The sequence below is a fragment of the Orycteropus afer genome, unplaced genomic scaffold (genome assembly GCF_000298275.1).
Source record: "Orycteropus afer afer isolate SDZICR_OR568_19922 unplaced genomic scaffold, OryAfe1.0 scaffold00069, whole genome shotgun sequence".
NCBI lineage: Eukaryota > Metazoa > Chordata > Mammalia > Tubulidentata > Orycteropodidae > Orycteropus > Orycteropus afer.
The window spans coordinates 4,775,540-4,791,068 of NW_006921656.1; positions in this window are offsets into that span (position 1 = coordinate 4,775,540).

Sequence of the window (15,529 nt, forward strand, 5' to 3'; positions counted from 1 at the left end):
AGTTGCTACTTGCCAAAGTAGGATGTGGAACAATGTTTTTGTGTAGTATGGTATACAAATTGAGTTTGATGTCCCCTGACACCATGGTCCCAAGCCCAAAGATCCAACTACTCACTCCCTCTGTGTAGCTGGCTGTGACCAAGAAGTGACTACAAACTTGTCCCTTGTCAGCTCTCCTATATACCTGGCCATTCTTACTAGAATATTCAAGGCTCTTGAAGCTTCACAATACATTTAAGATATCATTGAAAGAAACAAACACTGATTAATATGAGGTTGGGGTCTCTCTGGGGGCCATGTGTGTGGCCAAAAAATGATATAGTCATTTCTTCATTGGCTATCACCTTTTGCTTCTTTTTCCCTCATGATAAGATCACAAATATTAAGTGTGTCAAGATGTAGGAGACCTAAGTTCTACATTTTTTCTTTCCAATATGGCAGCCCTTATCCATATGCAACTGTTTACATTAAACTTTAAATTAATTAAAATGAAAAATTATGTTCCTTAGTTGTGGTAGCCACATTCCAGGGTCTCAATAGTGCTATGTTCTATGTGAACATTTCCACCATCTTAGAAAGTTCTATTAGACAGTGCTTTCTAGGCCTATCACTGTTAGTTACTATCTGTAGAATCTTGGGCAAGGGACATACCAAGCATTCAACTCTACCTTTGCAAAATGAAAAGAATCATCTTTGATTTATCCAAAAATAAAGACATGGACAAGAAATTCTCAATAGATTTAGAAATCCTGGGGCTATGGACCTCATTTTACTTGTGTTTTTGTCTTCAGAGACCATTTTAGGGATGATATATGGCAGTTATAGCATGTGTGCTTGCTGAAAGAATAAACAAATGTATGGGTATATTTATTTTCCTTTTACTGCTAGGATTTGTGCTATTTCTCCAGCCACTTCTATTCATTTGCTGGGAAATATAGTCAATTGCTATGAAAAAGGACCCAAGCGTATTAGGTACCCAATATGTAGCCATGTATTAGGTGCTTGGAAGTTATTATTTTATTTCTATAATAATCAAACTGAAAGAAATATTAGTATATCACATAAAGAAATTTCCCCAGAAATGACTACAAATGATGAAAGCAGGATTCATACTCATCTCTGTCTGACAGGAGGCTTATATGTTTCCTGCCCACCGCAGTCTTCTACAAGACTGTACAACAACTTGGGAGGCCCAGGAGCAACGTTCACATTCAGAGCACACCGTGGTTTATTTCTGGTGGTTAACCTTTATGGACTGTTTCCACTGCTGTGGCCCACCTTTGATTTCAGGGATACCACATGTTCTGGTTACCTAGTGCCACTCTGACAGAAATATACCACAAATGGGATAGCCTTAACAAACAGGAGTTTATTCTCTCGTAGTTTGGAGGCTTTAAGCCCAAGTTCAAAGTGCCAGACTCTGGGGGCTGTGTGAAAGCCCCTCAACCTAGGGCTTTAACTCTGCCCTTTGCTCCCAGCCCACTGAAGCTAGAGGCATCTCTTCACTCAGGAAGCTCCTGGCTGCTGAGGATAACAAGCCCAAGGTAAACAAATACAATGGCACAGTCCTGATGTTACCAAACCACACAGCAGCCCCTCTGTTTTCCCATGATTGATCTCTCCAAGGAGTGTATCTATCTAATGTAAAAGTTCAGCTCATAGCTGGCACTGTGAACAAGTCCATTGTAAGTCCCAAGGTTTGCAGAGCATGGCAGGCTGCTGAATAATGACATAGCTACATGCAGGGTCCAAGCATGCCATAAGCTAGAGACCATTCCCAAAGCTGCTGCTTATATACAGGAAGCAGACCACATGCCCAAAGGTAGCTAGTCAGCTTCTCACAGTAGATCCCACCATGGAGTTAATTACCAGTCTCATCATGGGGAATACTACATCCAGCTGGCAGCCACTCAACCAGGCCTAGCCAAGTTGATACACAAACGTGACCACCACACCACGCTCTGCTTGTGTTCTTCTGATCTTTCCCCTGAAGGTGTCTTTTGTGCACTGTTCCTCCACTGACCATGACTTACATGTATGTACATCAGAGCTCTTTCCCTGATTTCCTTGTATTGTCAATTAGATTTCTGTTTCTGGGGAATTCTATTGACTAATCTATTGACAGCTTCTGGGATGATTGCTATCACCCTTACTGACAATCCTTTATTAGTTATATAGACAATCATGCTAAGACTCCAGTCTAGTTTTCCTGACCTTCTCATTTTTCTTCAATATTTTCCTTACTGTTATCTATATTCCTACTTAGAACTTGTCTCTAAAATAATTACTATACCCCGTCCCTATAATCTTAATTTCAAGAAGTCCCCCTCTGACTCGTTCTGTATCACTCCCCTTAAACCCGGAATCTCATAATTGTTTGGCCTTTCCTGGAACTTGAAACCAGCAGCCCTTATGGTTGCTGCTGTTAGTTGTCATTTGGTTGGCTCTGGCTGATGACCTTGTGTGTAACAGCACAAAATGTTGCCAGGTCCTGCACCGTTTTCCTAATTGTTGGTATGTTCTGTCCATTGTTACAGCCAGTGTGCATTTTAGTGCCTTCCCAAAGAGGAGATTCATCTTCCTGCAGTGAATTGGACAATGTTCTCTTGTCATCCACAGGGCTGTCATTGGTTGACTTTTTGGAAGTAGATTCCCAGGCCTTTCTTCAAAGTCTGTCTTAATCCAGAAATTCTGCTGAAACTTGTCCACCATGGGTGACCTTGTTAATACTTGAAACACCAGTGGCATAGTATCCAGAATCATAACAACACATAAGCCACCACACTACGATAAACTAACACAGTGGTAGCTAGAGGCCTTACTTACTGCTTTTCCCTGTCCTTTCCTCGCTCCCCATCTTTTTGCCTTCTCTACTCAACTTAGATGCTAGTTTGCACACTCTTTTGCAGGCACTACCAATTCCTTTCCCTTCTCCCTGCTCCATCCTATTCCATCCCATTCCATCTATTGGACATACTGACTGTAGATCAACCCTGGTTAAGTCTAAGTCTCTGCTTTTTCATGAATGCACCTCAAGAGGCAAATAAAATTGAAGACTAGAACAAAACAAACCCACAATGGCTGGCCTCAAAAACATTCTCATGTCTGCCTGGCAATCTTATTAAAATTTTCCATTTTATCTCATATTCTAGGGTCCTGACTCAGAAACTCAAACTTTTTGAAACATCTATGACATGTTTATGGCAAATGTGGTACATGGAAGGAGTTGGGGGAAGGGTGCCACTGATAACCCCAAGGGTCCCCCACCTGCCCCAAAGCTGAGTGAATCGGCATCACACTTACAAGTCGTGAGCAGAACTCCAGTCAGATTCTCTGTCCTGGAGATCTTTCCTCACTTTCCCTCTCCTCAAACATTTTCCCCTCTTCTTTTTCTGTATTTGGTTCTGAAGACTCTGCTGCCTCTTTTCCCTAGAAAATAGAAGGAACTGAGAGAGAAATTCTATAGCTCTCCTCGCACAATCTGTGAATCTTTGCACAAAGACACATGGGCAGACACACTGCTTTCATTTTTACTTCAATGGATGAAATGCCTGTTTCCCTATTTTAGGCTGCAGTAGTTAAGGCTGTGTGTCAACTTAGCTGGACCTGGTTTTGAGTTGCTCAGCCACTTGGTTCTGGAGTATGGGGCTGCCATTCATGACAGCCAGTGGGATGAGGCCATATCCACTGTGCAAAAGTGAGAGAGCAGGGCTGCCATGCCCAAGGGGTAGAGGAATGGGACCTGAAAGGCCAAGGGGGTGAGGTTACCACTCACATGGACTAAGAGACTCAGACCACCCAATGAATAAGATCTGTTTAGGTGCCAAGTTGACAAGGGATGGAGTTGTGGTAGTTAAGTTGTGTGTCAACCTGGCTGGGCCTGGTTTTGAATGGCTGGGCAGCTGGATGTAGTGATTCCCCATGATGAGACGGGTAATGAATCCCATGGTGCAACCTGCTGTGAGCCACTGAGTAGCTGCCTAAGGGAAGTGGTCTGCTTCCAGTATAAGAAGCTTTGAGAAAGGTCTCTGAGCTTTTTGGCATGCTTGGATCCTGCATTTCGCTGAGATTTCATTCAGCAGCCTGCCATGTTGCCTGTTTATCTTGGAACTGTCTCTGGATTTGAACTAGTGACCTGTGTTGCTTGATAGTCATGGGACTGTGCCATTTTATTTGTCAACCTTGGATTTGTCAGCCTCGGCAGCCATCAGCTACTTGAGTCCCAGTGCGCTGGGAGCAAGGGGCAGAGCTAAAACCCCAGGTTGAGAGGCTTTCACCTAGCTCCTAGAGCTGGGACTGTGAACTTGGACTTCTAGCCTCCTAACCTATAAGTGAATGAATGTTTGTTAAACCCATACATTTTTGGTATTTTCTGTCAGAGCAGCACTAGAGAACCAAAACCAAGCCAACTTTCCTCTTGTGTACCAAATTTTGTTGCTGCTCACATACTTAAGGACAACACCCCTGCAATTCACCTGTCTCCTTCTCCATTTCTAATCTCACATTTTTCCTTTTGTAACTTTTCTGTATTCACATTAACATCCCCACTTTCACTTTCAAAGCTCACCCATCATCTTTCTGGAATCTTCCCCATTTTACCAAAATATTTGTGACTATTGTGGAGCCCATTATTTCACATTGCACATCCAATATTTTAACAAATGCTATCATATCTTATTCCACAATATTTCTTGAGTATCTTTCTTCCCACCTCCACCATGACTGAGTGATTGCTCTGGATAGTCATTCTAATCTGAATTGTTTTCTCTTAATGCCCCACTCTTACCCCTGGCCTGTCCTGAACACAGTGACTGGAGTTATCCTTTAAAACCTTCTCAATTCTGTCATTTTTCTCCTCAACATTCTTAGTTGCTCGCTGTTTTATGCAGAGTCAGTGTCAAGGATCGTTGTGTGGTAAGTTATGTGGTTCAGGATACACCTTCCTACAGTTCTGACCTCGCCTCTTAGCGCTCTGTCTCCCCCTTTGTGTTCCTTTTCTTCCAGACACACTGGACTCGGGTATGTTTCTCAAACATCCGAAATGAGTTTTGCCCTCAGTTCTTTTGATCTTGCTGATTCTTTGACTTGGTGCTCTGTTCTTCTAGGTATCTCCACAGCTCACTTCCTCATTTTGTCCTTAATTCTGCTCAAATATCATTTATTGGGGTCATTCCTTGATGATCCTGTATTAAATACCTCTCCATGTACTGTAATGTCTCTACTACCTTTTTTTTTTCTTCAAAAGATTCATCATTCCCTAATGTACATGCAAGTCATTGTTTGTTTATTTTCTCTTGTTCCTTAAAGCCATGGGAGGGTGCTCTCTGAGGACAGAATCTTTGCTCACTGCTCTAACTCCAGTTCTAAGACTGTGCTTGTTGTTGTATGTGCCATCGAGTCGGCCCCAACTCATAGCGACCCCTCCTTGGGTTTCCGAGGCAGTATCACTATGGAAGTAGATCGCCCAACCTTCCTTCCGAGGAGTGTCTGGTGGGTTTGAACTGCTAGCCTTCTGGTTAGCAGTCAAGTGCTTTAGGCACTATGCTACCAGAGCTCCTAAGAGTTAGCACTGTGTAAATATTAAATAGCCTTGTCAGTATATATTTCCAGGGCCAAACACTCTCCCACTCTCTCTTTGTAATCAGTCTCTTTACTTCCTTCTGTTATTCCTTCCTTTCTCTGCTCTTCTTCTTTTTTTCATTTCCATTCACATTATTGTTTTTGTGCAGATGGTAAGTTCATTAGGACAGACTTCTTTCTATTCTTCATACCATTAGATTCTATTCCTTTAAAAAGAAATATCCTTATTGTTTCTACATGCAAAATTCTATTGATTGACTCCTCCCCAAATGTATTAAATAACCCCTTATGGGATGGGTATTAGCAATACAGGAAAAAATAAACTACAGTATTTCTTCATTCCTGTACACTAAGCAGTGAACAGATAACAAGTGTGATAAACATTGAGGAGGAAGTACACAAATAGTTCTGAGACTTAAGGTAGACTTGCGAGTGATATCTCAGTAGATAAAAGTGAGGCTTAAGTTTAGTTTTAGGTTCCATAAGGACATGGGGTGGTGGGAGGGTGTTCCAAGTAGAGAAAATAGTATATGTGAAGGCTTGAGAATGAGATAGTGTCACAAATTTAAAAAGGAAAAAGAAACCAGTAAAGTCTGTCTCATAGAGATCTGAGATTTGTGGGGTGGGGAAAGGAAAAGGGGCAATGGAGGAGGCTAGAGACTAAACTTAAGGGGAACCAGATCATGCTGTGTGTCCAAACCATTGAAAGAAATCTGACCTTTATCCTAAGAGCAATTAGAAGCCACTGAGCAGTTATGAGTTGATATCTGGCTCATAAATTTTGTGTGTTTTTAATTCAATTGTGGATCATTATAGTGTACAGGCAAATAGTGTGGAGGGCATGGATATGGTGGAAAGACTAGTTTGGAGGCTAGGGTGACAATCTGGGCGGCATAAGATGGAGGCACCAACAAAGGTATTGGACCTAGAGATGGAGTGATGCTTAGTTCTGTGTCTTCTTTGCACTTGGCAAAAATAAAAAATAGATAGAGGGGCCTTAATAAATACTGGTTTAATACTGTAAATAAAGAAACAAACAACAACAAAAAGCACAAACAGAAAACTAGAGCTTTCAACTTGTCTTAAATCTAAATGTTTCAGCCTACCCACCTGATATTTGACTATCATCTGTCACCCTCTGAGCAGTAGTTACTCGGTATCATGGATTGAATTGTGTCCCCGCAAAATGTGTGTCAACTTGGCTAGGTCATCATGCCCAGTGTTGTCTGATTTTCCTCATTTTGTGATCTGATGTAATTGTCCTAAGTGTTGTGAATCCACCCTACCTGTGCTTAATGAGGCAGGATTAGATTATGTTAGAATGACTAAATTACATTTATTATGCTAAGAGTCAGGATTAGGTGGGCTGCCTATTCAGGTCATAGCCCTGATCTGATGGAAGGGAATTTCCCTGGGATGTAGCTTACACTATCTTTTATCTTACAAGAGATAAAAGGAGAGAGAAGCAGGCACAGTAGGAGGGCCCTACTACCAGCAAGAAAGGAGTTGTAGGCAGAGCGTGTCCTTTGGACTCAGGTCTTTGTGCTGAGAACCTCCTAGACCCAGGGGAAGAGTGAGGCCAAGCCACATGGAGATCTGCCTGGAATGTCAGGTCCACATTTGTTGAAAGGAGACAGGTCCTTCTCCAGAGCCAACACAGAGAGAAAGCTTTCCCCTAAAGCTGATGCCTTGAATTCAGACTTCTAGTCTCCTAAACTGCCAGAGAATAAATATGCTTGTTAAAGCCATCCACTTACACTATTTCTGTTATAACAGCAATAGATAATTAAGACACTCAATTCATGTTTGCAACTTCCAGTGGCAGAGGGAAAGCCAATTTTTGCACAATTAGCTTTTATTTTTGGAAGGATATTCCTTGTGATGGGTACAACTGTCTTCCCTCCAAAATGCTTTGCTTCCTAGAGCCTCATGTTTCCTAGATGATCATTGAATGAGTTTCCTACTTCTTATACATGGTAACTTTCCAGATTCTTGAAGGCACAAAGAAGACTTAACAAAACAGAAAAATAAATAAATAGATAGGTAGATAGATAGATAGATAGATAGATAGATAAAAGAGGTTGTTGATTCTGAGACCAAATGAAATCTACAGGCATGCAACTCTATTCCAGGATCCAAGTGTAGATTAATCCTCTAGTCATGCCCACACAGTCCTGCAGCCATGGACATCAGACTCTTAGTCACTTGAGTCCTTTTCTGTAAAGTGAAGTTGGAAATTACTTGGTGCCATCCCACTGACCTCACATATTTCATCAAATTCTTCTTTTAGCTTCTGAGAAATGCCAGCAGAAGAGCACACTTCATCTCAACACATTCTCCTACTTCCCCCAAATTCATAAGGACACAGAATGTTAAAGTACAGGGACTTCCAATACTGTCTGTTTCCCCTCCCACACCCTCTTGTTCCAAAGGAACAAACAAAAGGTCAAGGTACTGAAGTGACTCAGTCAAGGTCACATTACTCATGAGTGGAAGGACCAGGCCCCTCCCCCTTTTTATTCTGGTGGAAAAATTCTTCATAAGTAAAATTGCAAACAAAATTTACCTTTTTTTTTTTTTCAAAAATATATATTTTTAATCTCAAAAAATAGGGGAACCTAGTGAACATCTGAAGAATTTGAGAAATAGAAATAAATGTTCTCTTTCCATCACATAAGTCAGTTAAGGAGCTGCTGCTCATTGACCAAAGCACATCATCTTTTAGAACTGGAAGAAAAGAGGGGTAGACGTTGTTGTTGTTAGGTGCCGCTGAGTCATCTCTGACTCATAGCAACCCCATGCACAGCAGAATGAAACACCACCCGGTCCTGTGCCAGCTCCATGATCCTTGCTATACTTGAGCCCATTGCCACCGCCACTGTGTCAATCCATCTTTGTCGACCCTCTATCTTACCAAGCATGACATCCTTCTCCAGGGAATGATCCTTTCTGATAACTTGACCAAAGTAGGTAAGATGAAGTCTGCCCATTCTCACTTCCAAGGAGCATTCTGGCTGCACTTCCTCCAGGAAAGATTTGTAAGATCTTTTAGCAGTCCATGGTACTTTCAGCATTCTTCCCCAGCATAAAAACTCAAAAGAATCAACTTTTCTTCGATTTTCCTTATTCATTGTCCAGGTCTCACATGCATATGAGGTGATTGAAAATACCTTGGCTGGTGTCAGGCGCACCTTAGTCCTCAAGGAGACATCTTTGCTCTTCAGCACTTGAAAGAGGTCCTTTACAGCCAATATACCCAGAGCCATACACGGTCTGATGTCCTGACTGCTGCTTCCATTGGCATCAATTGTAGAACCAAGCAATGTGAAGTCTTTGACAACTTTGATCTTTTCTCCATTTATCGTGATGTTGCTTATAGGTCCAGTTCTGAGGATTTTTATTTTCTTTATATTAAGATGTAATCCATACTGCAGACTGTATTCTTCAATCATCATCAGTAAGTGCTTCAAGTCATCCTCACTTTCAGCAAGCAAAGTTGTATTGTCAGCATATTGCAGGTTGTTAATTATCCTTCCTCTAATCCTGATGCCACCTTCTTCTTCATATAGTCCAGCTTCTCAGATTATTTGCTCAGCATACAGACTGAATAAGTACAATGAAAGGATACAACCCTGATACACTCTTTTCTTGATTTTAAACCATGCAGTGTCTCCTTGTTCTGTTAGAATGACAGTCTCCTGGTCTATGTACGAGTTCCTGATGAGTACAATTAAGTGTTTTGGAATTCCCATTCTTCTCAATGTTACCCATAATTTGTTACGATCCATACAATCAAATGCTTTTGCATAGTCAATAAAACATAAGTAAACATCTTTCTGATGTTCTTTGCTTTGAGCCAAGATCCATCTGACATCAGCAATGATATCCCTAAGAGGGGTAGACTATGTTTCAAAAGACCTAGGCTGTAATTGTATTTTGTTAATAATTCACTCAGTTATTACAATTTGGAAATGTATTACTGATCTCTACCCTGTACTCAACCATCCCTATGTCCCTCTGTTTAATGACTGTTACCCCTAGTAGACTGTACCATCACAAGGTGGTGATGATGTCTATTGTGTTCAGCGCTGTATCCTGAGGAACTGGTGTTGCCTGGCACTTGTTCAATTGAACAAAATGTTCTTGTCTGTTTTATTTCCTGAGATAATGGATGAGAATGTCATGTGTAGGATCTCAAAACCAGATGCCCCAACCTTCTCTGTAAGGCCAGAGCCAAATCTTCATGTATCCTGTCTCAGTAACTGATGAGAGGGCATTTTGAGAATTCTGGTGCCATACAGAGATGAATTTTTTCTCCTGCTGGTGGAATCTGACTTTGCTCCTTGCTCACCACTCTGCAATAACCAGCTCCTGCTCTATTTTTGGCTTTGGTTCTTATTCCAAGACTCATAAACACCCTCGAGCACAACTACCTTTCTTTCAGTGACCTGTGGCCACACCATTGGGAATGGATTGCATTCACTCTATCTTCTTTCACTTCTGGCTAAATTACTGCCCAGCTGTCCAAACTCTGATCATGGGGCTGGAGGCTGGTGTCAACCACTTTGCTTGTGTCTCTGCTGGTATTCCCTTGGGCCCTCAGAGCGTTATCTAATGCACATTAATTATGCCTGGAGGAAGTTCCAGCCCTTTTATCCTCTTCTGCTTTCTTCCTAGCTTATTGTGGCTGCCATATCCCACAAAGCAATCTAAGCACAGCTCACCCCTCTATTTGTGTAACTTGAAATGCATGTCACCACTTGAAGTAGAATCACATGGACCTAAGATGCTTAAAGGTTCCCAAACTTGCAAGAAGTTCTTAAATAATGTCTTTGTTTTTATTGCTGTGCCTTCTGATTCATTTTCCACCTTGTAACTGGCATAATCTGTTAAAAATTCAAATCACACTCTATCATTCCTCTGCTAAAATGCAATAAGTGCATTCAGTAAGTTCTCATAGCACTAATAATCAGATAGACAATCTTCATCATAAGAAGGAGCTGTGTGAATTACCCACCCTTCCTCTTCAACTCTTATCCACATCTTACACTCATTGTTGAGAATGCTCCTTTCTGTTAGATCTGAGCTACACTTGCCTCTTCCTGTCTCAGGGTCTTTGCACAGATGTTATAGTTGGAAAATGTGGTAATGATCACTACTCCATACTCAACCATCCCTGTGTCCCTCTGTTTAATGACTGTTACCCCTAGTAGCCTGTGCCATCATGAGGTGGGGACTATGTCTATTGTGTTCAGCGTTACATCCTGAGAAACTGGAGCTGTGCGTGGCACTTGCTTGATTGAACAAAATGCTCTTATCTGTTTTACTTTCCTGAGATAAATAGATGTGAACATCATGTGTAAGATCTCAATACCAGATGCCCCAACCCTGCTCTGTAAGGCCAGAACCAAATCTTCATGAGTCCTGCACTTGCACTTGCCTCTCCCTTAGGATGCTCCTTTTTCAGCTCCTTCTATCACTGGAGTTCATAGACTTCTGCTCTTGGGATTAAACTGAGAAAGAGAGAGAGAGAGAGAGGTCTTCTGGAATTGCAGACTGTGGCATTTCAACAGCTGTCTTGCATCTAATCAAGTTGAACAGAGGCAGGGCACAAGAAATGCAGTGAGACCAGGAAGTTCAAGGTTGGCAAGACAGAGGCGTGGTTTGACAGAACTTAAGTTACGTTAGCAATTTGAGAATGTATTTTAGTTTTCTAGTTTCATCTATCCCTTGGAATATATATGGATGCAGGGAGGACTCTCTTAGTGCTCATTTTTCGGGAGCTCTGGTAGTGTAGTGCCTAAGGCATTTGACTGATAACCAGAAGGCTGGTGGTTCAAATCCATCAGCCACTCCTGAAGGAAAGTTGGGCAATCTATTTCCATAGAGATACCACCTCAGAAACGCAAGGAGAGGTCACTAGAAGATAAATGGATGCAGGGAGAACTCTCTTTGTGCTCATTTTTAGGAATGATTAAACACAATGATTATGCTTTTCCTCTGTTTCTCCTCCCATGAATTGTCCATCAGGATTGAAATGTACCAATTCTGTGGTCTCTTGTTGACTTCTTCTATGGACTGTAAGGAGGGAAGTCAAATCAACACCTCCTCCTGTGTCCTTCAGAGTTGAAAGACTGCTAAACTTGCCCAAAATATTTGTCTTTGTTGTGAATAGCTATCTCATTGCTTCACCAGCACAAGACTTTATTTTTCAGTCTTGAGAATACAAAATAAATAGACTAAAAGCAACCAAATCATATACATCTTTCAAAGATTCTGCCAAGATCTGTCAACCTGCACCTCTAAATAACTAGTGACAATTATTGCGTTGACATATTTCTCCATTTCTCAGAGAATAATTAACAGCAAATGTCAGGGAAGGCTGGTGAAATAATTTCAAACAAATTAAAACCTACTTTCAACTCATTTCCAGCATCCCTAGTCCCCTTCACCATAGCACGTTTCCCAAACAAAGAAAATATTTGCCAAGTTATCAGAAAACAGGCCACCTTCTAGGCGTGGAGGGATTTTTCTTCCCTACCATTGGCAGAGGGAAAAATAAGCAGATAGCTTAAAGAGTGGAGAGTGTGGAGAGGGAGCTGAAATTGTTGATAAAGAGTCTGCTATTCCTATGACATCAAAGGCAGTGTGGTGTGAAATGAACAAAGAGCCTTCCATCAAATAAATGTGGACTCAAATCTTGGCACTGACATGTCCTAGGACTGTGACCTTGAACAGTTTTATGTCTTCCTTGTTTTATGTCTCACATTCCTCATTTGTTAAACAGAGGTAATGCTCCTCCTTTGCAAGGCTGTTGTGAAGATTGAGATAATAGGTCTTTCGTTGTGTGGGTCAGGCCAGCTTTACATGATCACCTTTCTGAAAGGCTGTCACAGAGGAGCTTCTCCGTGAGTGAATGAATAGACTAGTGAAAGAAAATGCTTAACCGTACTCCATACCTGGTGTAGGGTTCTTGTTATTGTTAGTTGCCATCCAGTGGGCTCTGGATTTGGTGACCTCATGTAATAGTAGAACATAAGGTTGGCCTTCCCTGTGTCATCTTCGTCAGTCGGTGTGTTGGAGTCCATTGTGTCAATCCATCTCATTTCCTATTTTCCTCAGTGTCACTGACCCTCCATCTTACCAAACATGACAGCTTTTTCCAGCCAGTGGATTTTGTTGATGGCATGTCCAACGTCAGCAAGCTGAAGTCTTGCCATCCTGCTTCCAAGAAGCCTTCTGGTTGTAACTCTTTGGAGACTGATTTGTTTGCTCTGGTGGTCCATGGTATATTCTGTTTGCCTCACCAACACCACAGTTCAAATGCATCAATTCCTTTTTTCTGCTGTCCAGCTTTGGCATAGGTACACACAAATTGCCTTTCCCCCACTTATGTTTTCATTCGACCCCTCTACCTTTAATAACCATCGTTGTGTGCATTCACTCCCTGTGGTGGGGAGAACCACAGAATATTGAATCTTTCTGCGACTCTTCTTCTTCAGTAAACTTAAAATAATAGAGCATACCACACGGATGCTTTGTGAATTAAATATGATTACAGTAAGGAAACCTTAGCATATTATCTGGCTTAGAGTAAGCAGTCAATAAATATGAATTACATGTATATTAATGAGAGTTACTTTTTTTTTGATCACCAATTTTAGAGTTTATTCTCCCTAACGGTTAAAATAAAGTTCCTCTGTGGGTGTTGGTAGACAAATTGTAAAAATATGTTTTCACCTTGGTATTGATGCATTAATTAATTTTGCATAACTCTTTTAAATTGTGTATTTTCCACAAACTTCATATCCGAGGAAAATTAGCAATAAAGATGAGTATAATATCCTTTGTTATGAAAATAAGTGTGATTATTCCTGACGCATGTTCCATAACCTTCTATGTCTTATACAGTTAAGAAAATCATGTTTTTAATAAAAAAGATGATTTTAAAACTTCACAACTACCTTCTTAATGAAAACAAAATATTTTTTCATTTATTGCTAGAGGACATATCATAGATTTTTAGAGTGGCATTTATCAGAATATCTACCTAATAATTATATATATATATAGGCTCAGTCATAAACTAACCAGAGCAGTTATGGTTGTGTTTTTTTTTTTTTTTTTTTTTTAACTTGCTATCATAAAAATAAGGAGCTCTGGTAGCATAGTGGCTAAGGCACTTGACTGCTAACCAGAAGGCTGGCGGTTCAAACCCACCAGCCACTCCTCGGAAGGAAGGTTGGGCAATCCTACTTCCGTAGTGATACTGCCTCGGAAACCCAAGGAGGGGTCGCTATGAGTCGGGGCCAACTCGACGGCAAACAACAACAACAACAACATCATAAAAATAACAGCTGCAGGCATTTATTTCTCATTTGCAATTTCATTATCTTTATTATATACCTGTGGTAGTTAAATTTGTATGTCAACTTGGCTGGGCCTGGCTGAGTGGCTGGGCAGCTGGTTGTAGTTATTCCCCATTATGAGACTGGCAATCAACTCCATGGTGGGATCTACCACAAGCGACTGAGTAGCTGCCTTTGGGATATGGTCTGCTTTCTGTGTGTAAGGAGAAGCCTTGGGGATAGTCTCTGTCTTATGGTATCTTGCACCCTGCATGTAGCCGTGTTGTTGTTCAGCAGCTGGCCATGCTCTGCTGACCTTGGGACTTACAATGGACTTGAATAAATGGCCTGCTGTGTGATTTGGTAATGTCAGGACTATGCCTTTTTACTTGTCAACCTTGGGCTTGGCAGAAAAGCCTCTCGCTTCAGTGGGCCGGGAGCTGGAGACAGAGCTGAAGCCCAAGGCTGAGGGGCTTTCACCCAGCCCCTAGAGCCTGGCACTTTGAACTTGGACTTAAAGCCTTCAAACTGTAAGAAAATAAACTCCTGTTTGTTAAGGCCATCCCATTGGTGGTATATTCCTGTCAGAGCGGCACTAGGGAACCAGAACAACACCTCTCATTAGAAGTACACTCACTGAGATACCCATCTACAGTACAGGTCAGCAAACTATGTCCCCTGGTGAAATAAAGCCCCAACCTATGCATGGTCTTCTCCAGCTGAGAGTGCTGTTCCCATGTGTAAACATCAGGCAAAAACCAAAGATAAATAAACAGTATTTTTGATAAGTGTAAATTAAATGAAATCCAAATTTCTGTGCCATAAATAAAGTTTTGTTGGAACACAGTCACACTCCTTTGTTAATATGTTATGTATAGCTGCCTTCACACTACAATGGTGGAGCCAAATAGTCATGATAGTGATTGGGTGACCTGCAAAGCTTGAAATATTTACTATCTGGTCCTCTACAGAAAAAGTTTATTCATCTCCCACTCTACAGCATGTTAAAAGCAAACCAAACCAACTGTCATGGAGTCAATTCTGACTCCCAGTGACCCTATAGGACAGAGTAGAACTGCCCCATAGGGTTTCCAAAGCTGTAAATCTTCATGGGAGCAGACTGCCTCATCTTTCTCCTTCATCTGGTGGGTTCAAACCACCAACATTTTGGTAAACAGCCCGGTGCTTTAACCACAGTGCCAGAGCGCTCATTAGCATGTTAAAAGTTTTTCATATATTCAAATATTCATTTCAAAGCATTGGATAGCCATGGCCTTGGGAAAGTGTGACTTTCCCAAAGACACATCCCTCCTCCTCAGAGATGGAGATTACACTAGAAACCAGAACTTCTTGTCCAGGAGTTTGGCAAATAAAGACACGAATAAGGGATGATACCATTATATAGTTTTAAAAAATACTTTATAAGCTGCATAGGGAATTTATGAAAATCCAAACTTGCTAACTATGAATTTATCTGTAAATGTCTAGAGACTGCTGTGCTTGGCAAAAGAATTTCCTTCCCAATTCAAATCAAATTTGTTTTCTTCTTTGTAGATTAAACATTTATGAGTTACACTTATTGGATCCTAAATAGGATTTTC